Source organism: Acomys russatus, chromosome 13 (assembly GCF_903995435.1).
Source record: "Acomys russatus chromosome 13, mAcoRus1.1, whole genome shotgun sequence".
Lineage (NCBI taxonomy): Eukaryota > Metazoa > Chordata > Mammalia > Rodentia > Muridae > Acomys > Acomys russatus.
Genome location: NC_067149.1, coordinates 68,798,734 through 68,822,596, shown reverse-complemented (window position 1 = coordinate 68,822,596; position 23,863 = coordinate 68,798,734). Strand labels below are relative to the sequence as shown.

Here is a 23,863-nt window from a genome sequence, read left to right as displayed (position 1 = left end):
TCCTGTTACAGTGTCATTGTTAGGGCTGTGATCCCTCCTGTTACAGTGTCATTGTTAGGGCTGTGACCCCTCCTGTTACAGTGTCATTGTTAGGGCTGTGATCCCTCCTGCTACAGTGTCATTGTTAGGGCTGTGATCCCTCCTGCTACAGTGTCATTGTTAGGGCTGTGATCCCTCCAGCTACAGTGTCATTGTTAGGGCTGTGATCCCTCCTGCTACAGTGTCATTGTTAGGGCTGTGATCCCTCCAGCTACAGTGTCATTGTTAGGGCTGTGATCCCTCCAGCTACAGTGTCATTGTTAGGGCTGTGATCCCTCCTGCTACAGTGTCATTGTTAGGGCTGTGATCCCTCCAGCTACAGTGTCATTGTTAGGGCTGTGATCCTCCAGCTACAGTGTCATTGTTAGGGCTGTGATCCCTCCTGCTACAGTGTCATTGTTAGGGCTGTGATCCCTCCAGCTACAGTGTCATTGTTAGGGCTGTGATCCCTCCTGCTACAGTGTCATTGTTAGGGCTGTGATCCCTCCTGTTACAGTGTCATTGTTAGGGCTGTGATCCCTCCTGCTACAGTGTCATTGTTAGGGCTGTGATCCCTCCTGTTACAGTGTCATTGTTAGGGCTGTGATCCCTCCAGCTACAGTGTCATTGTTAGGGCTGTGATCCCTCCTGCTACAGTGTCATTGTTAGGGCTGTGATCCCTCCTGCTACAGTGTCATTGTTAGGGCTTGTGATCCCTCCTGCTACAGTGTCATTGTTAGGGCTGTGATCCCTCCAGCTACAGTGTCATTGTTAGGGCTGTGATCCCTCCTGTTACAGTGTCATTGTTAGGGCTGTGATCCCTCCTGTTACAGTGTCATTGTTAGGGCTGTGATCCCTCCTGCTACAGTGTCATTGTTAGGGCTGTGATCCCTCCAGCTACAGTGTCATTGTTAGGGCTGTGATTTCTCCTGTTACAGTGTCATTGTTAGGGCTGTGATCCCTCCAGCTACAGTGTCATTGTTAGGGCTGTGATCCCTCCTGTTACAGTGTCATTGTTAGGGCTGTGATCCCTCCAGCTACAGTGTCATTGTTAGGGCTGTGATCCCTCCTGCTACAGTGTCATTGTTAGGGCTGTGATCCCTCCTGTTACAGTGTCATTGTTAGGGCTGTGATCCCTCCTGTTACAGTGTCATTGTTAGGGCTGTGATCCCTCCAGCTACAGTGTCATTGTTAGGGCTGTGATTTCTCCTGTTACAGTGTCATTGTTAGGGCTGTGATCCTCCAGCTACAGTGTCATTGTTAGGGCTGTGATCCCTCCAGCTACAGTGTCATTGTTAGGGCTGTGATCCCTCCAGCTACAGTGTCATTGTTAGGGCTGTGATCCCTCCTGTTACAGTGTCATTGTTAGGGCTGTGATCCCTCCTGTTACAGTGTCATTGTTAGGGCTGTGATCCCTCCTGCTACAGTGTCATTGTTAGGGCTGTGATCCCTCCAGCTACAGTGTCATTGTTAGGGCTGTGATCTCTCCTGTTACAGTGTCATTGTTAGGGCTGTGATCCTCCAGCTACAGTGTCATTGTTAGGGCTGTGATCCCTCCAGCTACAGTGTCATTGTTAGGGCTGTGATCCCTCCTGTTACAGTGTCATTGTTAGGGCTGTGATCCCTCCAGCTACAGTGTCATTGTTAGGGCTGTGATTTCTCCTGTTACAGTGTCATTGTTAGGGCTGTGATCCCTCCAGCTACAGTGTCATTGTTAGGGCTGTGATCCCTCCAGCTACAGTGTCATTGTTAGGGCTGTGATCCCTCCTGTTACAGTGTCATTGTTAGGGCTGTGATCCCTCCTGTTACAGTGTCATTGTTAGAGCTGTGATCCCTCCTGTTACAGTGTCATTGTTAGGGCTGTGATCCCTCCTGTTACAGTGTCATTGTTAGGGCTGTGATCCCTCCTGCTACAGTGTCATTGTTAGGGCTGTGATCCCTCCTGTTACAGTGTCATTGTTAGGGCTGTGATCCCTCCTGTTACAGTGTCATTGTTAGGGCTGTGATCCCTCCTGCTACAGTGTCATTGTTAGGGCTGTGATCCCTCCTGTTACAGTGTCATTGTTAGGGCTGTGATCCCTCCTGTTACAGTGTCATTGTTAGGGCTGTGATCCCTCCTGTTACAGTGTCATTGTTAGGGCTGTGATCCCTCCTGTTACAGTGTCATTGTTAGGGCTGTGATCCCTCCTGTTACAGTGTCATTGTTAGGGCTGTGATCCCTCCTGTTACAGTGTCATTGTTAGGGGCTGTGATCCCTCCTGTTACAGTGTCATTGTTAGGGCTGTGATCCCTCCTGTTACAGTGTCATTGTTAGAGCTGTGATCCCTCCTGTTACAGTGTCACTGTTAGGGCTGTGAGGTCAGAGCAGAGCAACAACTACGGCTCCCTTCACTTCTTCATGAAGTTCCTTGCTCTTCTGCCCCTTGTATCTGTTGTCTTGTGTCTGATGCTAATTGGTACATGATCTGCTCATATGATGTATCTCTTTGCATGTCAGCCTCAGTGTTCTTGTCTTGGAGACTAAAGATAGTGGATCTTGTCCTCCTTCTCCTAGGACAAAATTGATAAAATTATGCACAAGAGACAAATGAAAATTTGGTAAAATAAATCTATGGGGAAAGTCGGTTATATTTCCATATATACAATTACACAATTTCTCCAGAGGCTAAAAAAAAACCTGCTGTGGTGAACTGGACAAGAGTTCTAGTTCAATAGTCACAGTGTTGAACATGTTTAGTTAAACACGTTTGTTCTGCTGTAATATTACAAATGCCAGGGAGCAGCTGAAAATTCGACAGGAGAGTCTCTGGCTTCTGTTTCAGCTCTTCTCCCTCTGTCACTTTCAGAAGCATGGTGGCATTACCGATTGAAACCAGGAGGGCAGTTGATGACAGCCGAAACTGCACAGCACAGATCTTTGTTTGCAAATAAAATTTGCTTATTTTTAATATTTTATGGTGTAAAGAAGTTGTAAGGGTGTTGTTTTGCAGGTGTTTGCAGTGGGGTTTCACTGTTTGTTTAGTTTACCAGGCTCCTCACAGCAGCAGATGACAAAATGAGTCTCAGCAGTTTTATAGTGTGATAAACTCTCTCTCTCTCTCTCTCTCTCTCTCTCTGTTTGTGTGTGTGTGTGTATACGCACATGCTGGCATGAGTGCCACGGCACATGTGTGGGGGTTGAAGGTCAACTTTTGGGATTTAGTTTACATTTTTCTTCCGGTATTGGACCCAGGGATGGACGCTGGTCTCAGTGCTATGAGTGTTTTTAGCCATCGCACTGGGATTAAAGGCAAGTACCACCACACACAGCTGATGCTTCTTAATATGTTTTATTTTTTATTTTATGTACGTTGGTGCTTTGCCTGCATCTATATCTGTATGAGGGGGGTCGTATCCCTTGGAACTGGGCTTACAGAAAGTTGTGGGCTGCCACGTGGGTGCTGGGATTTGAACCCGGGACCTCTAGACGAGCACTCAGTGCTCTTAACCTCTGAGCCATCTCTCCAGCCCCTCTTAATATGTTTTAATCTAAAGATCTGTATAGGACACCCTTGTGTTGACATGTGGAAGAATCAACACACCCTACCTTACACCCTAAAAGATGTGCATATTTTGAATGAGCTGTTTCTTTTCTAGTGATCTGTCTTAGAGTTAGCACTGTCTCTTTGTTTCTTGTCTTTTCTTTCCAGGAAGGAGGGATTGAGGATGCACTGTGTAGTTTCCAATGCGGATTAATTGGTCCTCTGCTCTTTCCTTTTTTTTTTCCTAGTTTAAGCTCCCTTCCCCCCATGTTGATGCCACGGCTCTTAGCAGATGTTCATGTTTCTGGGTGGATTCACAGTGAGGTGCTTCAAAGGTGGGGGCTGATAGGAAAGGGTGGTGGGGTGGTGGGGTGCTTGGGTGGTGGGGTGCTGGGGTGGTGGGTACTGGGGTGGTGGAGTGCTTGGGTGGTGGGGTGGTGGGGTGCTTGGGTGGTGAGGTGCTTGGGTGGTGGGGTGCTGGGGTGGTGGGGTGCTTGGGTGGTGGAGTGCTTGGGTGGTGGGGTGCTGGGTGGTGGGGTATTGGGGTGGTGGAGTGCTTGGGTGGTGGAGTGCTTGGGTGGTGGGGGTGCTTGGGTGGTGGGGTGCTGGGGGGTGGTGGGGTATGGGGTGGTGGAGTGCTTGGGTGGTGGAGTGCTTGGGTGGTGGGGTGCTTGGGTGGTGGGGTGCTGGGGTGGTGGAGTGCTTGGGTGGTGGGGTGCTTGGGTGGTGGGGTGCTTGGGTGGTGGGGTGCTTGGGTGGTGGGGTGCTGGGGTGGTGGGGTATTGGGGTGGTGGAGTGCTTGGGTGGTGGAGTGCTTGGGTGGTGGGGTGCTTGGGTGGTGGGGTGCTGGGGTGGTGGAGTGCTTGGGTGGTGGAGTGCTTGGGTGGTGGGGTGCTTGGGTGCTTGGGTGGTGGGGTACTGGGGTGGTGGAGTGCTTGGGTGGTGGGGTGCTGGGGTGCTTGGGTGCTGGGGTGGTGGGGTGGTGGAGTGCTTGGGTGGTGGGGTGCTGGGGTGCTTGGGTGCTGGGGTGCTTGGGTGGTGGAGTGCTTGGGTGGTGGGGTGCTTGGGTGCTTGGGTGCTGGGGTGGTGGGGTGGTGGAGTGCTTGGGTGGTGGGGTGCTGGGGTGCTTGGGTGCTGGGGTGCTGGGGTGGTGGGGTGCTGGGGTGGTGGGGTGCTTGGGTGCTGGGGTGGTGGGGTGGTGGGGTGGTGGAGTGCTTGGGTGGTGGGGTACTGGGGTGGTGGAGTGCTTGGGTGGTGGGGTGCTGGGGTGCTTGGGTGCTGGGGTGGTGGGGTGGTGGAGTGCTTGGGTGGTGGGGTGCTGGGGTGCTTGGGTGCTGGGGTGCTGGGGTGCTGGGGTGCTTGGGTGGTGGAGTGCTTGGGTGGTGGGGTGCTTGGGTGGTGGGGTGCTTGGGTGGTGGGGTGCTGGGGTGGTGGGGTGCTGGGGTGGTGGGGTGCTTGGGTGGTAGGGTACTGGGGTGGTGGAGTGCTTGGGTGCTGGGGTGCTTGGGTGCTTGGGTGCTGGGGTGGTGGGGTGGTGGGGTGCTGGGGTGCTTGGGTGCTGGGGTGCTGGGGTGCTGGGGTGGTGGGGTGCTGGGGTGCTGGGGTGCTTGGGTGCTTGGGTGCTGGGGTGCTGGGGTGCTGGGGTGGTGGGGTGCTGGGGTGCTGGGGTGCTGGGGTGGTGGGGTGGTGGGGTGCTGGGGTGGTGGGGTGCTGGGGTGGTAGAACCTGTAGCAGGTGGTCCTGCTCATTCATGTGGTTTCTGATCAGTAAGTGAAAAGTGTGTGTGTGTGTGCGCGCGCGACCACGCTTGTGCTCTCACACGTGCGTGTTTGTATGTGTGTGTTTCAGCCATTGCTATCCTACTGAATTTAGAATACATGATTGGTCACGGGAACAGTTGATAACCACACGCTCAGGTCTTAGCAAGCTGCCGAGTGGCCATCGGTTGGCTGTCTGATCTCAGGCCATCCTAGTGTCTCTCAGAGTGACAAAAAACAAGGATCCTTATTTTTACCTCCTACTTGGTTTTGGCCAAGTCAGCTAACACTTCTGTTGACCCATTTCCTGTTGAGTGGTGGTCATGAGATGGTCATAGTGGTTCTAACTCTGACTCCTCCAAGAATGGGCTTGAAAACGTGGGTTATGGTGCTCCAACCATGGCTGCTTCAACATCTGTTTTTCAGTTTAATATTTTGGATTGCTGTTTTGTTTTTCATGCTGTAGAGAAGGCTCTTTCACTCTGCTGTCTCAGGCTGGCCTCTCACTTGACAGACATTCTCCAATCTCTGTCTCCCAAGAGCCAGGGCAGAAGCAAGATATAGCTTATCCCACCTGATTCCTGACTTTTTTCCCTTCCTCTGAAACATTTTTTTCTATTTAAATATGTGTAATTTGATTTTTTAAAAGGAATTTATTTAACCATTATTCTCATAATGGTAAAAATCTCTGCTACAGATGCATAGATAAATACACCTTTAAAGATTAAAATAATTTTATATTTATTTATTTTATATATATGCTATGCGTGTGTGCCTGTATGTGTGTCTGTGCACCACGCGCATGTCTGGTGCCAGTGGAGACCAAAAGAGGGCGTCAGATCTCCAGGAACTGGAGTTAGAAGTGTCTGTAAACCACCATGTGGGTGCTGGAACTGAACCAGGATCCTCTGGAAGAGCAGCCAGTGCTCTTAATCACTGAGCCATCTCTTCAGCCCTGGGTGCTGTCTTACCCAGAGGTCTCGTCTTCCAGACTCTCACTTGCAGCAGGCGCTCAGTCAGTGAGTGGCCATCCCTTCCCGTGTGCCCGGCACTGTAAGAGAGCCTGGGAGCTGTGTAGTTCTTTGTGTGTTCTCTCCCTTTGCACTGTGCTTGTACAACTGGTAAGGAAATAACAGAGCTAACATAAACAGAAGACTGCGGACCTAAACTCACACACCACATCCCAGGTACAGGGCATGTCATCATAGACAGACACGGAGGGAACAGCCATGACGGCTTTACAGGGCAATAACTGTAAATTTTACTTAGTCAATTATTAATTTGAGACAAGCCCTGTACAGTCTTTAAGGATTGTTTATTTTCTTATTACTCTTGATAATCAGTCCTTATTCTGAGAAGTATAAATAAAGCATTTTCCCAGTCACTGTCAGTGGAGGGAACACAGCCTCTGTTGCTGTTCAAGGCTTGGATCCTAGCTGCTGTTAGTGTTTTGAAGTGTAGTGTGGAAAATGTGTGTCTGGCCAGCAGCGCTGAGCAGGTATGAGATCTGACTTACTGTGTTAAGGTGAACGTGCAGTCTGCCTTGTTTTTAAAGCCTGTTCCAGCAGGAGAGACCTATACACTTGGACATGGCCCGGGCTTTGTTAGCAACCTTCATGCTGAGGGCCAGCCTGCTGATCACTGCCTACAGCCTCAGTTTGTGGGGGATGTTTTGTTGAAATAAACCAGGAGTGTTTTAGTTGGCTGTTTTTGAAATGGAGGAATGAGCTTTCTTCAAATTATAATCAATAATTGGTTAAGAATTGTTACATAGATAGTGCATTAGCAAGCTGTTCAGAATAAAAAATCTTTAATAGTGAAATTGAAAATGTAGGTGGGCTGGGCATGGTGGTGCACACCTTTAATCCCAGCACTTGGGAGGCAGAGGTGGGTGGATCACTGTGAGTTTGAGGCTAGCCTGGTCTACAAAGTGAGTTCAGGACAGCCAAGGCTGTCGAGAAATCATCTCAAAAAACAAAAACAAAAAACAAAAAACAAACAAAAACAAAAAACAAGAAAGAAAGAAAGAAAACATAGCCAGGCATAGTAGTATGCACTTGTAATCCCAGCACTCAGCAGGCAGATCTCTATAAGTTCGAGGCCAGCCTGGTCTACAAAGAGAGTCCAGGACAGTTAAGGCTGCTACACAGAGAAACCCTGTCTTGAAAAAAGGAAGGAAGGAATTGAAAAAGTGCTGTCAAGAATCGAGTCCTTGTGACGTGATAAGGTGCTTTGTTGCTGGAGGCCTCTGTGGATTGGTCGGCACCACTCGCCTGTTCTTTCATTGCCCTTGAGCCTTTATGGTGAGCCAGGCTTCCATACTGAAGAGATGGTGTAAATCCTCATTTCAAAAGCTGACTCGCCTTTGAGAGCTTGTAGTTTGACATTTGATGGCATCTGTGTTGACACAAACACACCCAACACATTTTGCTCTCAGGACTGGAAACCACCAGGTAGTTTTTGTGCCTTTTGAGTTCTTTTGTGCCCAACACCAAACAGTTTCTGAGACAGAGATGAAACTCCATGAAGCCCAGTAGGTGTTTCATGAGTAGCTGTGGAATGGGTTTAGTAATTCACAACGGAGATGAGGTGTGAGCGAGAGCGGTGCCTTTGGAATGCCTCAAGGAGCTTGGGGACTACGCCGCAGGGAAGAGCCGCGTGTCTGCTGCTGCTGCTCTGACCTGGCTGAAGGTGGCTTCAGGGAGGAGGCAGAGAGTGAGCTCAACTTTGTGGGCTCATTGGCGTGGGTTGACATTTGCTTCACCCACAGTCAATGGCACATTCTTGACCTTGTTTTGTTTCTTTTTTCCAAAATCACTGAAAATTTGCTATCCGTTTTAACAGCTCTGAAACTCCCAGGGCGGAGAGTCTGCTGCTGTTGAGAGCAGCAGAGAGAAAAGGAGACTCTGAGAACTGTTTTTAGGCTTCAGCCAATAGAGAGGGTTGGGCTTGGGTGCGAGCGGCTGGGACTGCCTCGGGGCTTCCAGACGTTGATGTGTACGCTGGGTTTACAGAGATCTGAGGTGATGATGTGGGGTCCTGAAAGGCTCCTCAGGAAGGAAGGTGCTGCAATCTGGGGGGGGCATGGGGGGGCATTCAGTCAGCACCAGCCTTTGTACTTGGTCCCCTCGGCTTTCCATCTCCAAGGTTGTGTGGTTCTTGTTTTCTGTATAAATTGTCTCCAGCTTCTGTAGAAGCTTTGGAAATAAGGAAAAATTTCATCTAAGTTTTTTTTTTTTTAGGTAGAATCTCACTCACTTTGTAGGTTGGCCCCAAATTTGTAGTCTTCCTCCTGGATGCTGGAATTACAGGTGTGTACTAGCACACCTGACTTAAAGTCATCTGTAATTATTTTTAACTCACAGTTTCCCCCACCCCTCTCCTTCCTACTTGGTTTTACTGTCTCAAAGAGTGACAAAGGTCATACATGATCCGCATGAATGCGGGAGAGGGCGAGGGAAGTCGACACGGTGTAATCTAAGCCCCTATCTAAATTCTTAGAATTCAGACACACGTTACTGAGGTTCTATCTGAGGTAAGATGTTCACCACTGTTAAAATATCACCGGAAACTCTCTCCCTGTGCTGACGATCAAGGGCAGCACGTTTGTTTCATACAGTTGTCACCTAATTCAGCGAATCCACAGTGGAGCTGCAGAGAAGTCTGTACCTGAGACCTTCTGGCTCCTACAAAGCCATCGCCAAGAGCTTCCCCTGCACAGCAGCTCCTGCTGAAAAGAGGACCAGATGCTGTGTGCTGAGAGCATATGGATCCTCAGGAGGCCAAAGGACCAATCAAATAAACGAATCTAAGAAAAGACCACACCGGAATCCCTTGGCCTGGATAGACCATCACACGGAAGCGTCTCATTGCCAGGGTGGCTGTGAGGTGACCTCCAATTACTGCTCAATTACTTTTAGTTACGTCGTTGGCAAACCTTGCAGTGATACCTGGTGAAGCAGTTGGCAGGGATCCCGTTCACCTGGGTTCCGGTTGTCTGATCGTCAAAGAGCCGAAGGAGCCTGTCTGTCACGCGGCTTTGTTGTCCACCTGGGTGAGGTCAGAGCTCGGAATGGCTGGCTTGCTTTAATAAGGCTCTCTGTAATAAACAAAAGACGCCATCCAGGCCAGCTCAAGAGCAGGAAGTGCCTTCAGGGACATTTAAGAAACTCAAGACAACTGGGCGTGGTGGCGTATGCCTTTAATCCCAGTACTCAGCAGACAGAGGCAGGCGGATGGCTGTGAGTTCGAGGCCAGCCTGGTCTACAAAGCGAGTCCAGGAGAGCCAAGGCTACACAGAGAAACTCTGTCACGAAAAACCAAAAACAGCAAAACAAAACAAAAAAGACTCACATGGCGCCTTAGGACCTTCTCGTTGGCCAGCGTTGTGAACATGGACACCATCCAGCAGTGCCTGTACTCTGCCTGTCTGTCTTGTTAATTTTTTTTACAGCACGGACTGGAAGAATTCACTCCTCCTTGGATTACGAGTCGTTACTTCGGTGGCTAATCTTGGTTGTCAGTTTGACACACCTGAGAAGATTGGCTTGTGGGCGTGAAAACCGGGCAGGGGGGTGGGGGGGTTCTGTTTTGATTGATGATTGACGTAGGAATGCCCAGCCCACTGTGGGCGGTGCCATCTCGGGCTCTGCTCCAAGCGCCTGCCTCTGCGCTCCTGCCCAGAGCTCCGTTGCCCACAGACAGTAAACCCTTTCCTCCTCCAGTCGCTTATCACAACAGAAAAAGCTAGCTAAAACATTATCCATGCCCAGGAAGGCAAGTAACGAGGCCCAGATCTGCCTGGCAGGGATCACTGAGTTAAGCTGAGCTTTCTGCTCTTTCTGGACAGGGTGGTGTGGCCCATGGCAGGCAAGGAGCTTCGCCCCAGTGAAACGCCACAGCTTGTGGCAAGGGAAGCCATGGTAACGGTTGGTGCCTTTAGAAGTAAACTGTGGTATAGCACACACACTGCACCGTTCACTAGCTTGCCTGCATTAAGTGTGTAAACTCAAGGGCAGCAAATACATGGTGGTGCGAGCAACCAGGGCTTCTTCACGGCAGGAACTTAGTACCATTCAAACGCAAGTTTGCACCCTCGTCAGGGTTTGTGGTAACTTGTGGACTCCTTCCTGGAGCTGTGAATTTGCCTGTTCTGGGTACCTCATGGGGTGAATCACGCAGCAGCCCTTTAGTGCCTGGCTTATTTCATGTCATAATGTCACTTACTGAACACGTATGTTACTTTGGGACAGGTGTGCTGTAAGAGAGCTAAGTGGCAGCCGGGCGTGGTGGCGCTCGCCTGTAATCCCAGCACCCAGGGAGGCAGAGGCAGGTGGATCACTGTGAGTTCGAGGCCAGCCTGGTTTACAAAGAGAGTCCAGGACACCCAAAGCTACACAGAGAAACCCTGTCTCGAAACGAAGGGGGGAAAAAAATAGCTAAGTGGCTATCAGCAGCAACTTCTTCCTGGGAAGGACATCGGTGTGACTGTCTGAAGTCTTTGAGGCCCTCAGGGGAGTTCTCACACGATCTGGGGCCATTCAATCTTACTGTTAGAGGCTCTTTAAAAAGCCAACACATGACAAAACTCACATCAGAAAAAGCAATGCACATGACCTTTCTTCAGTGGTTTCTATGCTGTAGCCACTGGAAAGAAAAGTTGGCATTTTGTATGTTTAGTTTTGTGTTTTACAAACTCAGAGGGTGAATTTATAAGCACCTCCAGGACTATTTCTTAGCTGAGACTAGCCTTTTGTCTCGGTGGACAGTGCACAAGTCGCCCAGGGATGGACTTTGTGCCTGAGCTTGACTTCCTGCTGTCACACCGAGAGAACAGCTCAACTGTTAAGGTGCCGTTTACTTTAGGGAAACACAGTAGGATGTGTTTCACTTTGTAAACTTTATTTTTAATATTCAAGAGTAAATGGTGAGAGAGATGCTTAAATAATCACTAAAGAGAACAAAAAGTATTTTAATTTAATTTGCTTTTTTAACTTTTGATGTATCTATTGATGTGTTTGACCAATGTCTAAGAATTTGAAATTCACTAGCAGTACACTGATTCATGTTCTAGAAGCTTCTTGAGCTCAACACACAGATGAGTTACTACATACATGTAAAACAGAACAGAAGGAGATGTGGATATACACAAACTTCAAAGTGGTTTGAAAACCAAAGCAATATAATTTCCTAGTTCTAGCATGCTCTAATCCTCCATGGTAGACATTTTTTAAATGTCTTAATGTCAGAAATGTAGGTTTCACTTGCCAGGTGTGGTGATGTCTTTAATCCTAACAGTTGGGAGGCAGAGACAGGAGAATCTCTGTGAGTTTGAGGACAGCCTGGTCCACTACATAATGAGTTTCAGGACAGCCAAGGCTACATAGAGAAACCCCATCTCAAACAAACAAAGAAACAAACTAAGTTAGAAATGAAAGACATTAATATTATAGAGTTTGTTACATTTCTGGGACAGTCGAGCGTGGTTTATGAGTATTGTACCTTGTAAAGGCAGCAACTTAAAAAAAAAAAAAAGATCAGCTACCCAGATCTCCAAGTGCAGAGCAGCAATCCAAAGTAAGTTAATGATTTAGAGATTGGTCTCTTGTGTTTGGAGAGCCTTCAAGGTCATTGCTAATATCAGGGACATGACCACTTAAACATTTACACTGCAGGCAGACTTTTGGCTTTGGCTGTGTTTCCTACGAGGGCGATCTCGGGTCTGGTTCTTTGCGGTAGGTAGAGAAGCAGTGTTAAGGATTTCATCATTCGTAAGTCACAGAGACATTCATTTAAAATCAAACCAAGAGTCACAACACTCAATGAAAGTGTCAGTGAGTGTGTCCAGGGTTAACAAGAAAGGGCGTTGTCTCTCTTCTGCTCCCTGCCACTTGTGACTGTCCGCCTCATCCCTGTGTGAGTCCTTGTTATCTGTGGGGGGAAAGCAAAGAGCTTGCCTCTCGGTCTCAGCCCCGGAGGCCTCTCAGGCCTTTAAAGCATCGCCACATTGTTGGAGAAGAGAGTACTCTGCTGGCTATTGAGGCTCAGAGTTGGCAGCTGTTTAGGTCAAGTGTCATGGAGGAATTTTGACAGGCGGTAGGTAATTAAATTCTTGGGCAGTGGACACCCATGAGGTTAGTGCATAAACACTTTCTGAAGGATGTGCCATACCCTAGGTTTGATTGTCAGCACTGGAAAAAGAAAAAGACAAAGAGGAGAATAATTTAGCAACTCTCAGATATGTCTTCTCCAAAGTAGGAGCTATAACACTTGTCCTCATTTTCAGTTGTTAAACCACCACCCGTGTGTGTGTGTGTGTGTGTGTGTGTGTGTGTGTGTGTGTGTGTGTGTGTGTATACACGTTTGGGAGTGTGCGCCTGTGCACATGCACGAGCATGTTGGTGTGGAGGCCAGAGGTCAACCTCAAATGTGTTGTCAACCTTGTCTCTGGAGCCTGGGGCTTGCTGACTAGGCTTTGACTGGCTGTCTTGCTTTGAACTCAGGTCCTGACACCTGTGTGACAAGAACTTGCTCACTGAGCTATTTATCCAGCCTTATTCTAAGAGATTCTCAAGAAGTTTCAACAGCATCATATAATTTGAAGCCTATGTTACAAAATGCATGTTAATATCAGACACATCTGGGTATTGCTACAATTTCTTTTTTCCCCTTCTTTCTTACTAGCAGAGGACTTGGATTTGTAGGTGTACAGGATAAAGACCACATTTCCTGCTCCTCCTCCTCCCCCCCTTGCTCTCCTCCTTTCAGCCCACTGTGGTCACACATTACACTTTGGAGGAAGAGGAAGACCCATAAGGAAGGTTTAGCGCCTAGCTCTGAACAGGTATTTGGAACAAGGGTGTGGGAAGAAGGCATCTTGGGCCACATAGATGAGGCCACAGGGCTAGAAATGCTAACAAGGCACCAGGAAGTGAACGTGTTCTCTAGACAAGACACCAAGTCCTGTCTGTCCCCTGTTCACCCAAGAAAAGGTGGTAGTCAAGGGCCAGAGTGCGCTTTCTCTATCAGCTATAGACAGTTTTTAAGCAGGAGAGTGAGAGTTTGGCTTAGAACAGTTGGGTCTGCTCTAGAACAGTTGGGTTTGCCCTACAACAGTCGGGTCTGCTCTAGAACAGCCGAGCCCTCTCTAGAACAGCCAGGATTACTCTAGAACAGTTGGTTGCTCTATAACAGTCAGGATTTGCTCTGTAACAGTTGGGTTTGCTCTAGTGGCAAAGAGGGCTGGGATCGCAGGAGAGTAGGACACGGGTATGTAACATTGCAACTTTAAATTACTTAATATATATATATTTTTTTTACCAATAAGAAGCCTGGAGGCATAAAGTAAGGAAAAACCTGGTAGCTCAACAAAGTAACTTTCTTTTCTGATCTATATACAAACTATGTGTTTACAAGCCTGATTCTACAGCTAAACTGCTAGCTCTTTAGAAATCTCTTTCCATCTGTGTCATTCCGCCAAGTTGGTCGGCCTTTCTCTTGAGCTCCTCAAACCCAAGAGGGCTCCTTGGCTCTCTTTCCTAGGATTCTGTTTTACCTGTGTCCTGCCTGCTGTTTCTCTGTTGTTCCTATGAGTCCAAAGAAAGGATCTCTGTATCCTACCCAGAGCTCCTTCCATAAAGGCTCTTCCAAGCTGAGAGAGAGAGAGAGAGAGAGAGAGAGAGAGAGAGAGAGAGAGAGAGAGAGAGAGAGAGAGAGAGAGAGAGAGAGAGAGAGTGTGTGTGTGTGTGTGTGTGTGTGTGTCTGGCTGCTCCTCCCCCATACCCTTAGCAGGCTGGGCCACTGTCACCATCCTGGTGTGTGTGTGTGTGTGTGTGTGTGTGTGTGTGTGTGTGTTTCTCCAAGCCAAGTCAGTAGGGGCCAAACCATTTTACCTTTACTGTGGGGCAGCTCAAGGCCACCCAGCTGACTTTGCCTCAGGTCACAGAGCAAAGACCACAAGGCCTCTCCCAAGCAACTCTCCTTAAAAACTTTCAGGAACTTTCCGTTCTTTAGCATTCTTGTCTATGGAGGCTTTCAGAGGCACGCCCAAGCTGCACGTCTTCAGGACACACCTAGCTGCCTCTGACAAATGCAATATCTATTTAGACTTTTACATTCTGCCGCCCATTAGGTTCTCTGTGCACAATAGGGAAATATCCTGAAACAGAACGTGACTGTAGCTGTAGTGGGGACAGAAGCCGCTTGCCACAGGGGCATTGATGGGACCCTGCCTCTGTTCTGTGTTTCACTTTGGATCTAGAAAAAATGTAGGAATTCGAACACCCACCTCTGTTTCCAAGGCTTTAGTACTCCGAAAACTAAACATACAGATTTGAATGAAATTTAAATATCTAGATTAAATGCCCCCGGTTCTCAGTTTGACTCTGGCTTCCCATGTTCCGTGCTCTAGCGCTCACTCAGGCACAGCACCTGCTTTTTTTTCCCCCCCCCCCACAGGATGTTTTCCCCCATAGCCCCTCCCCCACTGTCTGTTCAGTTTCTTTTCTTACCTGCATGGCCTGTCTTCTGTTCCACATTCAGATGTCAGATGTGACTTGTTTCTCATCTCTAGACTGTATGAGGACCGTTTATGAGTTATCGACTTTCATGGCAGGCTCTAAATGTACCACCGTTGTAGTTTTAATTTTGATTCTTTTTCTTCCTTTTTGAGGTATGGTGTATGCACGTGTACATGTGTGTGCACCTGTGTGCAAGAGGTGTGAGGGCGTGTATTTGTGTGGAGGCCAGAGGTGGATGTCAGGGCCTCTCCATCTTGCTTTCGGAGATGCACACAGTCTTTCACGGCAGATGGAGGTTGGTGATTGACTAGACCAGCTGCCCAGTGAATTCCAGGCTTCGTCCTGCCTCTGCCTCCCTAGTGCTGGGATCACAGGTGCTTGCTGTTCTCCCTGGCTTTTTGTGTCGGTTCCAGGGCCCCTGAGTGTGCAGGGCAGGTGCTTTACCTGCAGGGCCATCTTCTCAGCCCTGGTTCTCTATCTGTGAGTCCTGGTTTGTCCTTATTCCTCCTTTTAGACCTAATCAAAAGGGCCGAGGCTAAGTGTGTTTTGTCCATAGCTATGCTGCCAGGGCCTGGTACAGCATCCCTCAGAGCATATCCAAGAAATGCATTAAACCAATGCCCTAGGGCTGTAGCATATGGCCGAGACTTTAGCCTTCGACACATCTGCTTTCAAACAGTGTGATCCCCAGAAGTTATTTAACCCTGCCACCTAGATTTCCTTAACTATAAAACAGAGGCTTGTCCTGCCAGGAGGTCAGCGTCTAGTCCTGCTATGAGGTGGGTGATGACCAACACACATAACAAGTGGTTGGGACCAGGCCGCTGAGCGTGAGGTAAGAGCCAGCTATCACCCTTCAGTCTCTGTAATGTCACTCATTATCAGGTCCTCAGGAACCCCTCCGCAGCAGCTGAGCTGAGCTCCCACTCCAGGGGTGCAGGCCAAACTGCCACAGCCTGAGCTGCTGTTTGCTTACCAGGCTGTTCAGAGTCAAACCGCCTTATCAACCGTTTTGGTTTGGATCTTTCTTTCTTCCTTGTGCTGCTGGTGTACATTTCTGAGTTGCGAATGCTCAGGTTTATCTTTGAGTTCTGGTGCAAACACCTGGATGCATGAGTGTGAAAATAAGTTTGTTTGCTGTGTGCACACAGCCACCACCACTACCACATGCCCACCCCGCCCCCCATATTTCCTCTGATTGGAATTTTCAAGTTTTCTTATATTTTAATGCCAATGTTGTCTACTTGTTTCCCCTTACTAGAATGTAGTAACTAAATGAAACATTTTAAATTTATCTTCTTATCCTTTTATTTGTAATTATTGTGTGTCTGTGAGTGTGTGACATGGCACATGTGCAGAGGGCAGAGGGCAGCTGTGTGGAGTCATTTGTCTTTTTCTACCTTTGTGGGCTTTGGGCCTTGAACTCTGGTTGCCAGGCTTTCCCAAGTGCTTTTACTCAATGACCCGTCTGTCTGTCTGTCTGGCCCCTGTTTTGTTTATTTATTGAGACAAAACAATTCACTCATTTGCAGCCATTAGAATAAAAACTTGCCCCAACCCTCCCTCTCCCTGCCCTGGCAGGTGCAGGCAGGATATCAGAAGTTCAAGGTCATGCTTTTGCCGGGTCTCAAATAGCCCAGGCTATGTAGGGAGTTTGAGGCCAGCCTGGGCTACTTGAGACCCAGTGAGAGCATTTTGTGAAGTCTTGTTGGAAAGCTTTTCTGTGAGCAGCTCCTTCCATCGGCTTACTTTAGTTCCTCAGGGAGCTCTGAAGCAGGGAGGGCTGCTTCTAGGCGAGTCCCAGATTAACTGGATGGACTTGGCTTTCAAGCGACACTTGTAGGCTTTACAAGGGATGACTGTATCCGAAGACACTAATTTTATTAGTCCGATGTGGTTTGAGGGGCAGAAGAATGAGAAAATCCAAGTCAAATCTCCAACCAAAAGGTTTGGCATGAAAGCAAGGGAAAGTCTGTGCGTCAGAGCCCTTGGTGCCTGCAAGCATGCGTGTTAGCCCCATCCCAGGCAGACGCTCTGGGCATCGTCGCCGTGGGGCTGCGGGCTGCTTTCTCCCTTTTCCTTGTCTTTCTTCCCGAATTGTTAGAGGGCCCAAAGCCGTAGGAACAGTATGTTCAGTCACACAGTGAACTGACTCCACTGCAGTGGCTTAGACAGACACTGAGGCAGGGGCAAGAGCGACTTGGGCTACAAATAGGATGACCTCGCCAAGAGTGGGGCTCGAGCCAGTCCCCGCGCTTCAGTCAGGGCTCCTGGCTGGCAGGTGGGAGGGACTTGGGTGCAGAACCAGCAGAGCTCACCCCACACACCCACTGCAGGCGGCAGGTTAGCTCCCGGCCCTCAGAAAGCTGCATTGTAGGTCCTTAGCACCGTCCGGCAGCCACTGACTTCTCAGGCTTGGGTCTAGGCCTGCTTCAGGGGCCGTCTCCTGATGGATCGGGGAGTGGCCCCGACCTGACTTCTAAGCCAGTGGGAAGCCTCAGTGGCCAAGTCTCTGCTTTCTTGTGAAAAAAAAGGGGCCTCAAGGACTCAGCTGGTGAGGGGAGCAGAGGGAACCTAGTGGTTTGCTGTAGGCCAGTGATATACTGATGCCTTCTATTGAAGTGTAAGGAGTTCGTGAGACAGTTTTCCAAAAAGAGCATATTGTTGATTAAGCACTTAATTCTTCCTGTGTGTGTGTGTGTGTATGTGTGTGTGTGTGTTGTGCGTGTGGGGTGTGTGTGTGTGTGTGTGTGTGTGTGTGTGTGTGTGTAGTTGCATGTATGGACTGGCCACTGAGCCTATGTCTTCCCTGTCTCCCCAGCTCAGCATGGTACTCCAAGGACATCCAGTCTCTTTACACACCAACCAAACAGCTCCTTCCTGCCTGTCTAAAATCTAAATTCCAGGAGCGTGGCAGTGGGCTGCTCTGTGGCCAGCTGCCCAGCAGAAGCCCAAGTGTTGACAGAAACCTTGCTAAGTAGCATCAGTTTCCATTAACAGACTTAGAACTTAAAAAAATCTTTTTTGGAGGGAGAATTTTGTACACAAGTGCTATATTTACATAATTTCTGCCCTTCCCTTTTGCTCCTTCCATGTCTCTCTCAAATTCGTGACCTCTTCTTCTTCTTCTTTTTTTTTTAATTAGTCTTGGAACTTTGAGACAGTGACCGGAAGCTTCTACAGGAAACACTCCATGTCCTCTCACTTGGAGTTGCATTCTCTGGATTTCTGGGTATCTAGATTTAGTCACAGTCGCAGTGTGCTTTTCTTTTTGGTCTTCCCTGCCTCCTGGGCTTTGAAGATACAGCTGGGCCAGTTTCTGTTTTGGTTTAGTATTTATTTATTTATTTATTTATTTATTTATTTATTTATTTAATTTTATTTTTATCAGTCGGTGAAGTTCAAAGCTGTGCTTCATTTCCTCTCTCTATTCTTGCTTTAAAAGGGAAAACAAAGGACACTTGAACGGTGCCTCAGATGCCCTGATTGCCGTGTGTGCTTTGAAGTTCGCTTCCGAAAACAAGCGAGTTCCTTTTGTTGCTAGAGGGTGGGAGGTGGCTCGGAGGTTAAGAGCTCAGGCTGCTCTTGCAGGGGACCTGGATTCGGTTCTCAGCACCTACATGTCAGCTCACCACCACCTGTAACTCTGTTCCAGGGATCCAGTGCCCCCTTCTGGCATCCTGATACACACATGCTACGAATGTATGTATACATGTAAGCCCCCATACACTTGACAAAATAAGTGACATTTTAATTTGTAGATAGCCAATTATTTCTGCTTTCTAAAAATGTTCCTGCATCAATAAACACAATGTGAAACCAAGGACTTAAGGGCCGGAGGATGATGGCTCGCAGGGCACCGAGGAGCGCTGGCTGCTCTTGTAGAGGAGCCAGTTTGGTTCTTACTCACTGCAGGCCCCTTACAACTGCCTTTACCTCCAGTTCCAAGGCATCGGAGGCTCCCTCTGGCCTCGCAGCACTACAGGCTCAGGGTGCGTACACAAGGCAGACGCAGACATCTGCATAAAAGCCTCTTAAACAGTAAAATGAGAAAACACTGGGTGGCTAGGTCTAGTGGCTCATACTTGAAATAAAACAGGAAACTGAGGACGTGCCACGTCGCTAACTGACCTCTGAAGGGAGGAACACTGGGAGGGAAACAAGGCCTGGTTCTCCTGACGGCTGCTGCTGGCCTGGCCCAGATGGAAACTAACATAGAACAGGGTTCTGTGGGTGACGCTGTCTGAGTCCAGAGTGAGCTTTGGGGCCATGCTCCCCTCACAGACAGACCTTCCTCAGACAGAAGCACAGTGAAGCAGTGATGCCTTCTCGCTCTTCACACTAATCCCTGTGCCTCCCGGCAGGAGATGCCACCGGCTTTCACGACTGTGACCTTGGAGGACAAAGTCCTTAGTGTGCACTTTACAGACACACAGTTGTCCTGCCTGTCTCCTACCGCGTGTGTTCTCATCTAGTTTATAATTATGGTAGCACTATTAACTTAATGCCCAAAGCTAGAACGGCCTAAATGAGGGAGGCTGGAGGCCATACTGGCTTAGTATTCAGGTTGATTGTATTATGAAGTCTGTATCTCCCCACGTGAGTGCCTAGGAGGTGAGGTGACTGAGGAGGGCTGGCCCTTTTTTAATTAGAATTTTGGTGGGAAATCTTCACAATGGTAAGTCTAGGGAACCTAAAAGCAATTGCTCAAAGAAGATAGCTTAAAAAAAAAAAAAAAAAAAAAAAAAAAAAAATATATATATATATATATATATATATATATATATATATATATATATATGGTATATTTAGTTCAAAATCCACTTAACCATGGGCAGCAGAGAGTCAGCCTTTCCCCAGGGTTGTCGAGCTCAGAGAGGTCAGCCCTGGACCCATAAACACAGAACAAAACAGTGTTGGACGGTGGTGTTAATATGTTGGTGCACAGATATACACACGTACATAGGTAATCGTAATAACTGGAGAAGAAGAGATGTCAGTTTGAGAGTGGGGTGTTATAGGAGTTGGAAGGAGGGGACTTGGGAGGGTCTGGAGGCAAGAAAAGAAGGAAGAAAGGCCCGTGATTGTATCTGAATTAAAAATTAAAAAAAAATCCACTGAAAGGAGGGAATGTGACAGTCTGGGTAAAGTGCATACTGGGGAAGCAAGAAGACCCTTGTTAAAGCTGGATGGGGCTGGTTTGTGCTGGTCTGAGTGGGTGTGTCACATGGAGACCAGGAGGAGCCTGGGCCTTGACAGCCAGCTCAGCTAAACAATGAAGTTCAGGTCCAGAGAGATCCTGCCTTAAAACACATGGCAGAGGGGCTGGAGAGATGGCTCAGTGGTTAAGAGCGCCGCCTGCTCTTCCAAAGGTCCTGAGTTCAATTCCCAGCAACCACATGGTGGCTCACAACCATCTTTAATGTGATCTGGCGCCCTCTTCTGCAAGTACATGCAAGCAGAGTACTGTATACATAATAAGAAATAAATAAATCTTTAAAAAAAAAACACATGGCAGAGACATCGGAGAAAGACACTGGCTTCCACGTTTTCAGGTACAGGCCAGGGTGAAACACATATGCTTGGGGGACCCCCACCTCCACCCCCAGGAAATGTGAAGGCCAGGTACAGATAAAATGATAAGCCCGTACATTATAAGGTTTAGTTACGGAGCACAAACCGTCTCCGGGGATGGTGTTTTTCTGCTCATTTCTCCGGGGGGGTAGATGATTTTACCATCTTCGTGTGAATAAGGAAAATCCTACTGGGCTGGCTAGTGTTAGACCAACTTGACACAAGCTATGGTCATCTGGGAGGAGGAACCTCAGTTGAGAAAATGCCTCTAGAAGACCAGACTGTTGGCAAGCCTGTAGGGCATTTTCTTACTTAGTGATTGATGGGCCCAGCCCCCAGCCCATTGTGGGTGGTGCCGTCCCTGGCCTGGCAGTCCTGAGTTCTGTAAGAAAACAGACTGAACAAGCCATAGGGAGCAAGCCAGTAAGCGGCGCCCTCCGTGGCCTCTGCATCAGCTCCTGCCTCCATGTTCCTGCTCTGCTTGAGTTCCTGCCCTGACTTCCTCAGTGATGGACAGTGCTGTGCAATGTAGGCAGATAAACCCTTTCCTCCCCAGATTGCTTTGATTGTGGAGTTTCACCTCAGCAATGGTGGCCCTGACTAAGATACACTAACCCTAACCAAATTCAGACTCCTTATAAAGAAGAGTGGAGGTCTGGTGCTGCTAAGGATTAGAAGGAACTGGAAAGGTTGGCAATGGCAGCTGTGTCCCTTAGATGCCTGGGTCTCCAGTTTCAGGAGGTTGCGGTTTCAGTTAGTACTGAAAGTGGATTTGCCTTTAGCTGCTTAGAAGTAGGAAGGGCAACAGGAAGAAGCTTGGAGCCCTGTTTCCTAGGAAGCTGTCCTGAGGCTAATAGCAGCACTTCCCAAGTCTCCGTGAAGGCTGCTTTGAAAGAAGCAAAACAGGGCTTGTTGTTTTCTTTCTTACCAGAGTGATCTGTTTGGTACCAGCTTAGAAGAAAAGCAGTTTACAGATGAAAAGAGCAAGTGTGGAGCAGAGCCACTTTCCCTCGGTAGGGAGGAGTTAAAAGAGGGACAAGACGCCACAGTCGCTCAGAGCAGAGACACCAGCACTTTCCTTCATCTTGTCTTGCTAAAGCTATCATTCCCAGACATGGAATTTTAAAAACCAAGGCCTACATCTTCAAAGAGGCCTTTACCACTTTCCTCTGTGACATGCGCCCCGCCTCCTGCCCCCGCATCCTGCCCTTCCATGCTGCAGCTTAGTTCTTTAGTTGTATTAAGTTATAACGTGGAGCTGGGCTTCGCAGTGCACGCATGTAATCCCGGCCCTTGGGAGGTGGAGGCAGAAGGATTAGGGGTTCAAGGCCAGCCTAGCCTGAGCTGCATAAGAACTGTCTTGACTCTCCTCCTCACTTAAGTAACAATTAAGAAATCCATATGTTCATATTTTTATGTAGGGTGTGGAGACTTTCAAGTTAAGAGGGAAAAAACATATACAGACGGTAGCAATGACTCTGCACATTGTCTTTTAGGACTAATGTTGGTCACACACAAGCCTGTGTGTGCCTGAGAGAGACACTGCTTTCTTTTCTCCATAACCTCCACTAAAGGGCTCACATTTGAGGCATCCTTCCACTCACACAGCGCTGAGGCAGCCTGTTCTGAGCTGTTAGTTTTACTCTCAGAGGAAAGCTGGAGTGAATTGTGGCAGACAGTGGTGACCCTGTGCTGCCCTGTTGATTAGAGGAGGCCTCTCTTGGCTCTTCACTGAGATAAGAAGGATTAAATTTGTGTTAAGAATTCCAAGACCTGAAAAGAAAAGAAAAATCGAGACCTCTAGACCTCAAGGTGTGCTTGCTTCATGACTGTGGCCTCAGAGCCCGCGTCCACACCTGTCTTAGACGCAACACTTGAGATAAATCTGAGCTAGCACAGAAATGGCTTAGTTTTTAATTTTAGGGTTTGTTTGTTCGTTTGTTTTGGAGACAGCATGTAAGGTAAGCTCATGTGGCTTGGGGCTCATTATGTAGGTTGGCCTTGAATTCCTGATTTTCCTGTCTCTCTGTCCTACCGGGATCATAGTGCCATCCTACCAAGCATGGTTTAGTCATGGCTTAATGCCTCTTGATTTCTTCCATGGCAATCAGGTGCGTTTTTGGAACGACAGTTTTTTGTTTGTTTGTTTGATCACACGCGTTTGGTTTTAGTAGTTGGAAAATGCTGGAAGCCTCATGTCTGCACCATGGGACACACCTTGCTTCTCAGCTCATCCCTTTCTGGCAGTTCTTAGAAGCACTCTGGTCTAGGGTTGACTCAGAAACAGTCATCTGCTTTAGCTTTCACGAGGTTGGTCCCTCCCAGCCAGCTTTCGCGCGCTAATGACTGTGGGAATGGCTCTGCAGCTGCTGGAGGTTTTTCTGGCCCAGGAACTTCTCTTGCCAACTATTTCCTCTAAGAATCTCTCTCTTTTATGTCTGCTCAGCCAGGAAATGCTAGCTGCCTCTCATGTTCTTTACTGCTTTGAGGAAGGCAGTATGGTTGAGGGGACAGGAGGGATGGGTGCTTAGCCCCAGACCTAGCCACCGATCGCAGTGCCCTGAAGATTGCATAGCACAGAAAGTTTCTGGCGACTTTGGAGATGTCTTTTTGCCGTCCCTGACTAGAATATATAATTTCAAATATATGGTTTTCCCAGGGAGGAGTCGGTGTGAATTTTTATGTTGTCCTCTTGTGATGTGATGCTTGTCCTGTGGCCTCGCTAATTCCACTGTGTCCTCTAGACTTTGCTTTCTTTGACTTTATGATCCACTGAACTATCAGTTCCTAAGTTCAGACTTCCACTGTCCTGAGGCATTCACTGCTGACTGGAGACATGCAGCTAGAGGCACGGCATGAGAAGGTAGCAGAGCTTGAAGTGCAGCACAGCCGGGCTAAGTGTGCTACAGCCGGGCAGCAGTGCAGCACAGCCAGGCAGCAGTGCAGCACAGCCAGGCAGCAGTGTGTCACAGCCAGGCAATAGTACAGCACAGCTGGGCAGCAGTGCAGCACAGCACAGCCGACAACAGTGCAGCACAGCCAGGCAGCAGTGCAGCACAGCCAGGCAGCAGTGTGTCAGGTGTGGTAGGGTCGTGGGGACCCTAGGGCTGAGGATGGTGAGTGTGGGTTTTTCTTTTCTTGTTTCTTTTTTTCAGTTGAGCACAAGTTCAATGTAACTAAAGCGAATTAAAGAAACGAAACCAAACCAAACAGAAAAGACTTTAAACATGTACATTTACACTATACTTGAGCCCTGAAGTTAGGATGTGCAAGCCATACTCTGAATTGAGTTTACATTTCTTCCAAAGGGAAATATTTTATCAGCTGTTATGTTTTATGTACTTATAGAGACTCAAATTGCTGTGTTTTATAAGCTAAGTCATTCAAGTACATATTACATGTATGAATTGGTGTTCACCTGCTTAATAATATGCATAAAATAATTTCAGTAAACAGTATTACATACCTCGGCTGA

The 23,863-nt window shown here is 48.2% G+C and overlaps 1 protein-coding gene across 1 annotated transcript in view; it reads left to right on the top strand.

Annotated features, from left to right (window-relative positions):
* The window catches only part of LOC127197747 (inositol 1,4,5-trisphosphate receptor type 2), a 134,295-nt gene that overhangs the window by 6,000 nt on the left and 104,432 nt on the right, over positions 1 to 23,863 (top strand). The window lies entirely within an intron of this gene.